Raw genomic sequence first — 13,179 nt, 5'->3', positions numbered from 1 at the left:
GTGTCTGCTCAAACGGTCAGAAACAGACTCCATGAGGGTGGTAATGAGGGCCCGACGTCCACAGGTGGGGGTTGTGCTTACAGCCCAACACCGTGCAGGACGTTTGGCATTTGCCAGAGAACACCAATATTGGCAAATTCGCCACTGGTGCCCTGTGCTCTTCACAGATGAAAGCAGGTTCACATTGAGCACGTGACAGACGTGACAGAGTCTGGAGACGCCGTGGAGAACGTTCTGCTGCCTGCAACATCCTCCAGCATGACTGGTGGGTCAGTCATGGTGTGGGGTGGCATTTCTTTGGGGGGCCGCACAGCCCTCCATGTGCTCGCCAGAGGTAGCCTGACTGCCATTAGGTACCGAGATGAGATCCTCAGACACCTTGTGAGACCATATGCTGGTGCGGTTGGCCCTGGGTTCCTACTAATGCAAGACAATGCTAAACCTCATGTGGCTGGAGTGTGTCAGCAGTTCCTGCAAGAGGAAGGCATTGATGCTATGGACTGGCCCGCCCGTTCCCCAGACCTGAATCCAATTGAGCACATCTGGGACATCATGTCTCGCTCCATCCACCAACGCCACGTTGCACCACAGACTGTCCAGGAGTTGGCGGATGCTTTAGTCCAGGTCTGGGAGGAGATCCCTCAGGAGACCATCCGCCACCTCATCAGGAGCATGCCCAGGCGTTGTAGGGAGGTCAGACAGGCACGTGGAGGCCACACACACTACTGAAACTCATTTTGACTTGTTTTAAGGACATTACATCAAAGTTGGATCAGCCTGTAGTGTGGTTTTCCACTTTAATTTTGAGTGTGACTCCAAATCCAGACCTCCATGGGTTGATAAATTGGGTTTCCATTGATTATTTTTGTGTGATTTTGTTGTCAGCACATTCAACTATGTAAAGAAAAAAGTATTTAATAAGATGATTTCTTTCATTCAGATCTAGGATGTGTTATTTTAGTGTTCCCTTTATTTTTTTGAGCAGTGTGTGTGTGTGTGTGTGTATATATATGTATATATATAGTTTACATTCACTAAGTTGACTGTACCTTCAGGCTCCCAAGGATGAACCAGACTTGTGGTTTACAATTTTCTGAGGCCTTTGCTGATTTATTTTGATTTTCCGTTGATGTCAAGCAAAGAGGCACTGAATTTGAAGGTAGGCCTTGACATACATCCACAGGTACACCTCCAATTGACTAAAATAATGTTAATTAGCCTATCAGAAGCTTCTAAAGCAATGACATAATTTTCAGGAATTTTCCAAGCTGTTTAAAGGCACAGTCAACTTAGTGTATGTAAACTTCTGACCCACTGGAATTGTGATACAGTGAATTATAAATGAAATAATCTGTAAACAATTGTTGGAAAAATTACTTGTCATGCACAAAGTAGATGCCCTAACCAACTTGCCAAAACTATAGTTTGTGAACAAGAAATTTGTGAAGTGGTTGAAAAACACTATATATATATACACACACACACAGTTGAAGTCGGAAGTTTACTCACACTTTTGTTGGAGTCATTAAAACTCGTTTTTCAACCACTTCACAAATTTTGGATCACTTTCTTGTTAATAATTAAGGCAAATTTCTTGTGTGTGTGTATATATATATATATCTATATGTACACACACATTATATACTGTGTATAAAAGAGATACATATTGACACCAGCCAGCCCTCCAGACAAATCACATCCCTCCACTGTCATGGAGCATACACGCACACAATGTTCTCTCTCTTGGTGAAAAGCAGAAATTAAGGCATTGTGGTGACAGCAAGTGACCGTGTCAGTTTTTATTACCCATCCTCCCTTTGCTCATACTAAGCTGCTAAACTCTGCGGAATGAGGGGAGGCTAGTTGGGGTCAAGCTGCCGTCAAGACTCATTCGCTAGTGTTTTCCATTTTGGCTAGTGTTTGCCCAGAATACACAGATGATATGCTCAGAGCCTCAGAGAAAGCAATTACCGTTACTGTTGTTTACTGTTATGAACGGCAGGGCTATTGATCCTCTGTCATTCGAGTGATTTGAGACAAGAGGCTCTATTCGATCTGTGTCGATGAAGCGTTCCAGATTGCACAATAGAAATTTCAAGGATATTTTTTGACTGAGCCGACGTGTATGCAGTCTCCACTGACTCGGGAACATTGTTTAAATTTCAATCATGCTGGAATGCTGAACTTCCATGGTACAGATTGAATAGAGCCCAAGGTCTGCAGTAACGTAATGGATAGGCTATAGACTTTGCCTCTGGCAACCAGTGAGCACGTTTTTGTTTACTGTTGTTCAGGAGGGAAAAATAAGAAAACACAAAACATGTAACTTGAAAATTTACTGATGAAGAGAAGAGACAAAAACAAACCCAAGTAATTTTATCACTCCGGTACACTTGTTGAATTTATCTGAGAGGCCAAGACCCTTTCAAATATGTGTGGGGGAATTAGTGATGTTTCTCTGTGCAACGTTGAGCAAACATCTGTGGTGTGCCCCCCTTAAACTTAAGCATCTGCTGATCAGTCAAAACGCTCCCTCTCCTCAAATATAAGGCAAATCAACATCATTAAAACAATTCTTCCCACCTCCCCCGCGTGTCGCAGACCATGCGTCTCGGGTAAACTGCAAGAGCTCATTACCATCCACAATCATCTAACAGTTTGGGCTCTACGCCAACATTAAGGATGAGAGCGAGAGAAAGAGAAACAACAGGAGATTATCCCCTTTGAGCAATCCAAATCCTTAATTAATGAAGGGTTTTCATGCAAGGGAGAACCACTAAATCCTCTGATAGGAAACTTCATATTTAAATATTAAATATTCATACGTCAGATAACTTTGACAACAGGAGATTTAGGTGAGGAGGCTTTGGTGATGAAGTATTAGGGAGTTTACGGCTACATTACCAGATCTCTGCTTGTTGACATCCGCATAGTGGTTGTTTTGGCGGTGTCAAAAGTGGAACCATGTTATGCTCATACACATTATGACATATTTATTACGACCTACGTCATCTTCATAGAATCTCGTTCCGCAACTGGACGCAAAATTTCCTGGCAAAGGATGACTGGGGACAGCGTCATAAATCTTCACGAGTCCCGTCGGGTGATTGGTTGACCCGTCTTGAGTGCGCGATGTCACACAGATGCTCTACAAAGCTTTCTGTTTAGCTAGCTCGTACCGCCTGAATAAGCAGAGCACCGACTGAACTACCAGCTTTAGCTTGATTACCAAATTAATTTGGAAATTTATAAAAACTAATAATCTATTTTAGTTTCACTGTCCGATCATTCAAAAAACAGTGGGGGATTTTGGCGATTGGCAATGTTATTGGTGCATTACCGCCACCTACTGTGCTGGAGTGTTGGCCAGAGACAGCACTAGCAACATCAATGGCAGTGGGCACTGCATGTAGTGACGCATAGTGGGCGCGGCATGTAGTAACCTCAGTCCGTGTAGACATTGCAACATTTGGAAAAATGTTAAGTATGCGGCATCCATTTCGCAATGGAGCCTTCAACCGGCAAGGGGGTGCAGCGATACCAGTCCGTTGCGGACGGTCTCCACTGAAATGAATGACATCTGCCGCAATGCAATGCAACGGACTGCTCATATGTATTATGAATGAGGCATTAGAGCTGTCAGATCTACAAGCGGCTCCCGGCATTATACCTAAAGAGGACATTGCCATTGGCTGCCCGGAGTTGCATTAAAAGAAGTCCCATGCAGCCTTGTTGGTTGCTTTGCGCCAGAGAATGGGGCTGCAATGGATAGCTGCCATTTTATCGGCTCATGAGCAATTATGTTATTTATTGTTTTTTTGCTCTGATCATAACTTTTTTTGTACATAAGGTTTCCGCCATCGTTTCCTATGACCGAAAACAGCTTCCAAATATCAGAACAGCGATCACAAAGCTGAATTTGGAGTAAGATTTGTACTTTATAGAGGCAGCAGCGCGGGCACCCTAATGAAACTACGTCAGCGAATATATATAATCCACCTCAACCCTCTGTTCTATTGGCGAACATACAATCACTGGAGAACAAACTGGACAGGCTCCGTTCGAGACTATCCTACCAAAGGGACCTGAAGAACTGTAATACCCTATTTTTCTCTGAGTTGTGGATGAATAAGGACATGGACAATATACACTGATTATACAAAACATTAAGAACACCTGCACTTTCCATGACATAGGCTGACCATGTCAATTCAGGTGAAAGCTATGATCCCTTATTGATGTCACTTCAGTGTAGAGTAAGGGGAGGAGACAGGTTAAATAATTATTTTTAAGACTTGAGACATGGATTGTGTATGTGTGCCATGCAGAGGGTGAATGGGCAAGACAAACGATTTATGTGCCTTTGAGCGGGGTATGGTATTAGGTGCCAGGTGCACCGGTTTGTGTCAAGAACTACAGCGCTGCTGGGTTTTTCACACTCAACAGTTTCCCGGAAGGTTTTCCTAATGTTTGGTTTACTTAGTGTACATCTAGCTGGTTTTTCTATGCATCGGCAGGATTGAACGGCAGCATTTGGTAAGCTGAAGGGGGAGGTGTGTGTCTCTTTGTTATCAACAGCTGCAGTGCTATCTCTAATATTAAAACTTCTTACTGACACCAATCCCGTAAGCGGGATCGAGTTTGTGAAAAATCTGAGCGCCACATTCAAAACCACAAATCTAATAATTTCAATTTCTCAAACATAGGACTATGTTACACCATTTTATAGATACACTTCTCCTGAATCGAACCACGTTGTCCGATTTCAAAAAGGCGTTACAGCGAAAGCAAAACATTACATTATGTTAGGAGAGTACATCAACACAAATAACCACACAGACATTTTCAAGGCAACTACATGCATCACAAAAACCCAAAACACAGCTAAATGAAGCACTAACCTTTGACGATCTTCATCAGATGACACTCCTAGGACATCATGTTACACCATACATGCATTTTTTGTTCGATAAAGTTCATATTTATATATAACAACAGCATTTTACATTGGCGCATGACGTTCAGAAAATATTTTGCCTCCAATACTGCCGGTGAATCAGCACTACAATTTACAAAAATACTCGTCATAAACGTTGATAAAATATTAAACTGTCATTCAAAGAATTATAGATGAACATCTTCTTTATGCAACCGCATTGACAGATTTCAAAATAACTTTACTGGGAAAGCACACTTTGCAATAATCTGAGTACTGCGCTCAGAAAAATAGACTAGGCAATACAGATAGCCGCCATTTTGGAGTCATCTAAAATATTAAATAGCATTAGAAATATTCACTTACCTTTGATGATCTTCATCAGAAGGCACTTCCAGGAATCCCAGGTCGACAATAAATGTTGTTTTGTTCGATAAACTCCATAATTCATGTCCAAATAGCTCCTTGTTGTTCGCGCGTTCAGTTCACCTACTCCAAATGTAGGAAGCGCGCCGAAAATTTCACGACAAAAAGTTAAAAAAAAAATCTATTTACGTTCGTTCAAACGTTGTAAAGCATCAATCTTTAGGGCCTTTAGAAAGTGAAAATTCAGTAATATTCCAACCGGACGGTTCCAGTGTCTTGAAAAACGTTTTGGAACAGAGCTACCTCCTCACGTGAATGCGCGCCAATGAACTGATGTCCTTCCCTGGGTCTACAACTTCCCAGCCTTCTCATTCGGTCTCTGTTCATCGTAGACGCCTCAAACAACTTTCTAAAGACTGTTGACATCTAGTGGAAGCCTTAGGAAGTGCACAATGATTACCACGTCACTGTGTGTTCGATAGGCAATGACTTGAAAAGAGTCCACGCATCAGATTTCCACTTCCTGGTAGGATTTTTTGTCAGGTTTTTGCCTGCCATATGAGTTCTGTTATACTCACAGACATCATTCAAACAGTTTTAGAAATGTCAGAGTGTTTTCAATCCATATCTAATAATAATATGCATATCCTAGCTTCTGAGTTTGAGTAGGAGGCAGTTTAATATGGGCACGTATTTCATCCGAACGTGAAAATACTGCCCCCTATCCTGAAGGTGTCAGTAAGAGGTTTTAAGGAAGTCTCGAGGTTCTGCTCGCCTGAGTTAAAATACTTAATGATAAGCTGCAGACCATACTATTTAACAAGATAATTTTAATCTATATTTTTTGTCTATTTACCCCAGAAACCGATGCTGGCACTAAGGACGCACTCACCGAGTTATGTAGTGCCATACCAAACATCTCACCTGTGCAGCTAGTGGAGACAACTCTAGATCACCTTTACTCCACACACAGAAACGCATACTCTCCCTCACTCTCCTTTTGGCAAATCTGACCATAATTCTATCCTCCTGATTCTTGCTTACAAGTAAAACCTCAAACAGGAAATACCAGTGACGTGCTTAATATGGAAGTGGTCCGATGTCACAGGACTGTTTCGCTAACACAGACTGGAATATGTTCTGGGAGTCATCCGATGGCATTGAGGAGTTTACCACATCAGTCACCGGCTTCATTAATAAGTGCATCGATAGTGTCATCCCCACAGTCACTGTACATACTGTACATATCCCAACCAGAACCCATTGATTACAGGCAACATCCGCACTGCGACAAAGCTAGAGCTGCCGCTTTCAAGGAGTGGGAGACTAATCCGGAAGCTTATAAGAAATCCCACTACGACCTCTGACGAGCCATCAAACAGGCAACTTCAATACAGGACTAAGATCAAATCCTACTACGCCGGCTCTGACGTTCAACGGATGTGGCAGGGCTTGCAAATTTGCACAGATTACAAAGGGAAACTCAGCCACTAAATGCCCAGTGACGTGAGCATACCAGACGAGCTAAATTCCTTCTATGCTCATTTTGAGGCAAGCAACCCTGAACCATGCATGATAGCACCAGCTGTTCCGGACGACTGTGTGATCACGCTCTTAATAGCCGATGTGAGTAAGACCTTTAAACAGGTTAACATTCACAAGGTCGCAGGGCCAGACGGATTACCAGGATGCGTACTCAGAGCATGTGCTGACCTGCTGGCAAGTGTCTTCACTGACATTTTCAACCTTTCCCTGACCCAGTCTGTAATAACTACATGTTTCAAGTGGACCATAGTTCCTGTGCCCAACAACGCCAAGGTAACCTGTCTAAATTACTATCGCCCCATAACACTCTTCCTCTTTAGCCATGAAATTCTTTAAAGGTTGTTCATGGATCACATCAACACCATCATCCCAGACACACAGGACCCACTCAAATTCGCATACCACCCCTACAGATCCACAAATGACATAATCTCTATTGCACTCCACACTGCCCTCTCCAACTTGGACAAGAGGAACACCTATGTGAGAATGCTGTTAATTGACTACATCTCAGTGTTCAACACCATAGTGCCCTCCAAACTCATCACTAAGCTATGAACCCTGGGACTGAACACATCCCTCTGCAAATGGATTCAGGACTTCCTGGCGGGCCTTTCCCAGGTGGTGAGGGTAGGCACCAACACATCTGCCACGATGATACTTAACATGGGGGGCCCTCAGGGGTGCGTGCTCAGTCCCCTCCTGTACTCCCTGTTCACCCACGACCGCGTGGCCGCACATGACTCCAACACCATCATTAAGTTTGCTGACGACACGACGGTGGTAGGCCCGATCACGGATGACCAGGGTTTGGTAGGTTACTTTCTAAATGTAATCCATTACAGTTACTAGTTACCTGTCCAAAAGTGTTATCAGTAATGTAACTTTTTGATTACCCAAACTTAGTAACGTAATCTGATTACATTCTGTTACTTTGAGATGACTTTCCTCTTAAGAGCCATTAGAAGAAGACAAAAATGTATGTTACCAATTAAATGACGTCTATTGCAGGATAAATCAATGTTAAAGTTTACATAGCTGGCCAGATGGATGTTACATTTAACTTTATGGGTTGGTTGAGTAGGCTTCTTCAAACCCATTGCTTTCTACTACATATAATAATACGATTCAATTATGTCTTTCCATTAAAAACCAAAGTCAATCAGAATTCCAGTCTTTCCAATAAATGTTATGCCCCTTGATCTTAAAGAATAGGACTTGGAAATATGGAAGTATAGATTAGCCAAATTGTTTTACAATGACCCCAAAAACAAAGGACTTATTAGCCAGCCCTACTCTGTTGTTAATGATTTTGTTGTCATGGAGGACTGATTGGGCTCATTGATTCGAGTTGAAAAATAAATGCAGCAGTCATGGAATGGCATGCTTTGAGCACTACTGAAAAGTGCTATTTACGCGTGAAAAATGAATGCCATATGCTGCATTTGTTTTAGGCCTCTTGTTTACCTTTTTGTTGGTGACACTTTGATATCTTGATAATGTGCAGCTGTTTAAAGGGCAAATCCACAGGTGAAACAATAACAAAACGGGCACCCTGCCTCTGTTTTGTTAAAAAGCTAAAGGATGGGCCTGGAGAAATGTAACCACTCTCAGATTAATAGACAGAGCTATGGATGCAAGGACAGACCATCCAGGATATCACCATTATTGTTTTAACCATGTTATGAGGCTACACAATGTTTGTTTACATTTACAATATTTACAAACATTGCTGAAAAATAAGCTTATATTATGGATTCTCTTGGGGTGACAATTGAACTAAGCTCATGAGGCATTTCTAAGTTATGTTCTTCAAGTCTCTCTCTCTCTCTCTCTCTCTCTCTCTCTCTCTCTCTCTCTCTCTCTCTCTCTCTCTCTCTCTCTCTCTGGTCAGTTAGGATCACCACTTTATTTTAAGAATGTGAAATGTCAGAATGATAGTAGAGAGAAGGATTTATTTCAGCTTTTATTTATTTCATCACATTCCCAGTGGGTCAGAAGTTTACATACGCTCAATTAGTATTTGGTAGCATTGCCTTTAAATTGTTTAACTTGGGTCAAACGTTTTGGGTAGGCTTCCACCAGCTTCCCACAATAAGTTGGGTGAATTTGGCCCATTCCTCCTGACAGAGCTGGTGTAACTGAGTCAGGTTTGAAGTCCTCCTTGCTCGCACACGCTTTTTCAGTTCTGCCAACAAATTTTCTATAGGATTTAGGTCAGGGCTTTGTGATGGCCACTCCAATACCTTGACTTTGTTGTCCTTAAGCCATTTTGCCACAACTTTTGAAGTATGCTTGGGGTCATTGTCCATTTGGAAGACCCATTTGCGACCAAGCTTTAACATCCTGACTGATATCTTGAGATGTTGCTTCAATATATCCACAAAATTTTCCTCCCTCATGATGCCATCTATTTTGTGAAGTTCACCAGTCCTTCCTGCAGCAAATCACCCCCACAACATGATGCTGCCACCCGCGTGCTTTACGGTTGGGACGGTGTTCTTCGGCTTGCAAGTCTGCCCTTTTTCCTACAAACATAACGATGGTCATTATGGCCAAACAGTTCTATTTTTGTTTCATCAGACTAGAGGACATTTCTCCAAAAAGTATGATCTTTGCCCCCATGTGCAGTTGCAGACTGTAGTCTGGCTTTTTTATGGCGGTTTTGGAGCAGGGGCTTCTTCCTTGCTGAGCGGCCTTTCAGGTTATGTCGATATAGGACTCGTTTTACTGTGGATTTAGATACTTTTGTACCTATTTCCTCCAGCATCTTCACAAGGTCCTTTGCTGTTGTTCTGGGATTGATTTGCACTTTTCGCACCAAAGAAGGTTCATCTCGAGGAGACAGAACGCGTCTCCTTCTTGAGCGGAATGACGGCTGTGTGGTCGCATGGTGTTTGTACTTGCGTACTTTTGTTTGTACAGATGAACGTGGTACCTTCAGGCATTTGGAAATTGGACCCAAGGATGAACCAGACTTGTGGAAGTCTACAAAAAAAAAATTCTGAGGTCTTGGCTGTTTCTTTTGATTTTCCCATGATGTCAAGTAAAGAGGCACTGAGTTTTGAAGGTAGGCCTTGAAATACATCCACAGGTACACCTCCAATTGACTCAAATGATGTCAATTAGCCTACCAGAAGCTTCTAAAGCCATGACATCATTTTCTGGAATTTTTCAAGCTGTTTAAAGGCACAGTCAACTTAGTGTATGTAAACTTCTGACCTACTGGAATTATGATACAGTAAATTATAAGTGAAGTAATCTGTCTGTAAACAATTGTTGGAAAAATGACCTGTGTCAACCGACTTGCCAAAACTATAGTTTGTTAATTAACAAGAAATTGTGGAGCGGTTGAAAAACAAATTTGAATGACTTCAACCTAAGTGTATGTAAACTTCCGACTTCAACTGTGTATATATATATATATATATATATATATATATATATTGGTGTGTGTGGACCATGATAAATCCTTTGTGATGTGGTGATCCTTAGTGATGTGGACACCGTATATATATATATATATATATATATATATATATATATATATATATATATATATATATTTGACTGGTACCATATACATACATATATATATATATATACATGTATATACATATACATATATATATATATGGTACCAGTCAAAAGTTTGGACACACCTACTCATTCAAGGGTTTTTCTTTATTTGTACTATTTTCTACATTGTGGTGGAGTAGGTCGAGATCTTCAAGTTCCTCGGTGTCCACATCACTAAGGATCTGTCATGGTCCACACACACCAATACAGTCGTGAAGACGGCACGACAACGCCTCCTCCCATCTAGGATGCTGAAAAGATTTGGCATGGGCCCTCAGATCCTCAAAAAGTTATGCCGCTACACCATTGAGAGCAAGTCAGAAACTGTTCTCTCTGTTACCGCACAGCAAGCGGTACTGATGTCACCAACTCTGGAACCAACAGGCCCCTGAACAGCTTCTACCTCATGCACAAGACTGCTAAGTAGTTTGTTAAATAGTTAACCAAATAGCTACCTGGACTATCTCATTGAGCCTTTTGCACAAACTTTTCTGATTCATAACATATTCTGCTGCTACATATTCTGTTGCTACTGTTATCTATCCTGCTTCCTAGTCACTCTAGTTATATGTACAATGCATATCTGCCTCAATTACCTTGTACCCCTGCACATCGACTCGGTACTGGTACCCCGTGTATACAACAAAGTTAGTTACTCATTGTGTATTTTATTATTACATGTTATTACTTTTCTATTATTTCTCTATTTTCTTTCTTTCTGCATTGTAGGGAAGGGCCTGTAAGTAAACAATTCACTGTTAGTCTACACCTGTTTTTGATGAAGCATGTGACAAATACAATTTGATTTGATTTTACAGTTTGGAACACTGACATGTGAGATGTTATCTACTCCTCGATTAGGCTGATAGAAATCCTCATTATTTAGTTAAATGATTTTCAATGTCAATGTGATTATTTCGATATAGCCTACACTTTCCCGTTCTGAACTTCTAACATGTGTCGGACAGGTGCGGCTTGACAATGATCACAAGAGCAGCTGCTCACCGATTTGACAGCTCCAATGCAGTTACTCCTCCAACACCACCAAAACATCAGCTATGCAAGTATCGGCTTTCGCCTGTTAATGCTTAATCTGATTGAATCTAGGCCTTAGCCTACCAACATTAACTAAACTATGTGAGATTCCCAGCTTCCCACCCCTCCCCTCAACTCCCTGCATAACACTGACTAATAATGGACCAATAGTTTGGTATTAAGCACTTCAATGCATTCCCCCACCACAGGTCTGCTGCTCAATGGCCTGCAAACATGCAGACCATGCAGTAGCAGATGTAGTGATCTAGTGATTTATATAGGCCTAACACAAGACGTCAGGTCTCAGGCAAGGTTCCTTATCGTGTAAGCGTGGTTCACCAAACTGTGAGCTGTAAATCCAATCTAAATCTACCTTTAATACCCCTCTCTTATCGTAATAAAGCCCGATGACATTGCTTTCCTGCAATCACTCTTTAATTTCCTTCTTATCCAGGTCCCTTTCTGTCGATATCCCGACCGAGTCCCTAATGGCACCCAATCCCCTACATAGTACACTACTTTGTAGTGACTAGGGTGCCATTTGGGATGTAAACCCTGTCCACACTACACTGGCAGATTAAATTACCTTTGTGGCACGTAGCTGGCTAATCATACCGTGGTGATTCGGACGGTAGCGGTAGCTAAGAAACTAAAGGAATGTAATTGCTGTAAATGTGGACATGCTCCCCAGTTAGGTTATGCTAATTAGGGATATTTTAGCACTGTATGGAGGTGGTAGAGAGCTGTTGCCAAGTCACTTCCAAGTCTGGAGAGACATGAGTTTATTACAGTTCAAGGGGCAGGCAATCGGTAGGTTAAGGCAGGCAAAGAGTCGTAATCCAAATCAGAGTCAGGCAGGTACAGGACGCCAAGCAGGATCAAGATAAGGACAGGCAGGAAGGTCAGAACTGGGAAGACGAGGAAAAGCAAAAACTAGAGCACAGGAAATACAGGAACATGCTGTTAGGACTTGATGGGACAAGACGAACTGGCAACAGACAAACAGAAAACGCAGGTATAAATACACAAGGTAATGGGAGACACCTGGTGGGGGATACAATCACAAGACAGGTGAAACAGATCAGGGTGTGACACTGAGCTACTGTTCTCTCTCTAACCTCAAGCCTCTCTTCACTTCTCTACTCTCACCACTCTCCCCTTCCCCATGTCAAATATTCTCTCCTTATCCTCCAATAGTTACCAAACCTTTTTGTGCCATGGCCCACCAAGACCTTTCCATTTTCACCAACCTGTGTTGATTCTTGACCCACCATTTGTGGACCACTGCGTTTAGTTATGGCCAGTGGTAGAAAAATTACTCAATTCTCATACTTGAGTAAAATTAAAGATACCTTAATAAAAATGACTCAAGTAAAAGTGAAAGTCACGCAGTAAAATACTACTTGAGTAAAAGTCTAAAAGTATTTGGTTTAAAATATACTTAAGCATCAAAAGTAAATTTAGTTGCTAAAATATAAATGTTTTAATGAATTTAAAATTCCTTATGTTAAATAAACCAGACAACACAATTTTCTTTTTTCCTTTTTTATTTACGGATAGCCAGGGTCACACTCCAACACTCAGACATAATTTTAAATCAAAGCATTTGTGTTTAGTGAGTCCGCCAGATCAGAGGCAGTAGGGATGACCAGTTCTCTTGATAAGTGTGCGAATTGGACCATTTTCTGTCCTGTTAAGCATTCAAAATGTAACGAGTA

This window comes from Salmo trutta, chromosome 8 (genome assembly GCF_901001165.1).
Source record: "Salmo trutta chromosome 8, fSalTru1.1, whole genome shotgun sequence".
NCBI classification, from domain to species: Eukaryota; Metazoa; Chordata; class Actinopteri; order Salmoniformes; family Salmonidae; genus Salmo; species Salmo trutta.
The sequence above is the reverse complement of the archived record's forward strand: the minus strand, read 5'-3'. Positions refer to the sequence as shown.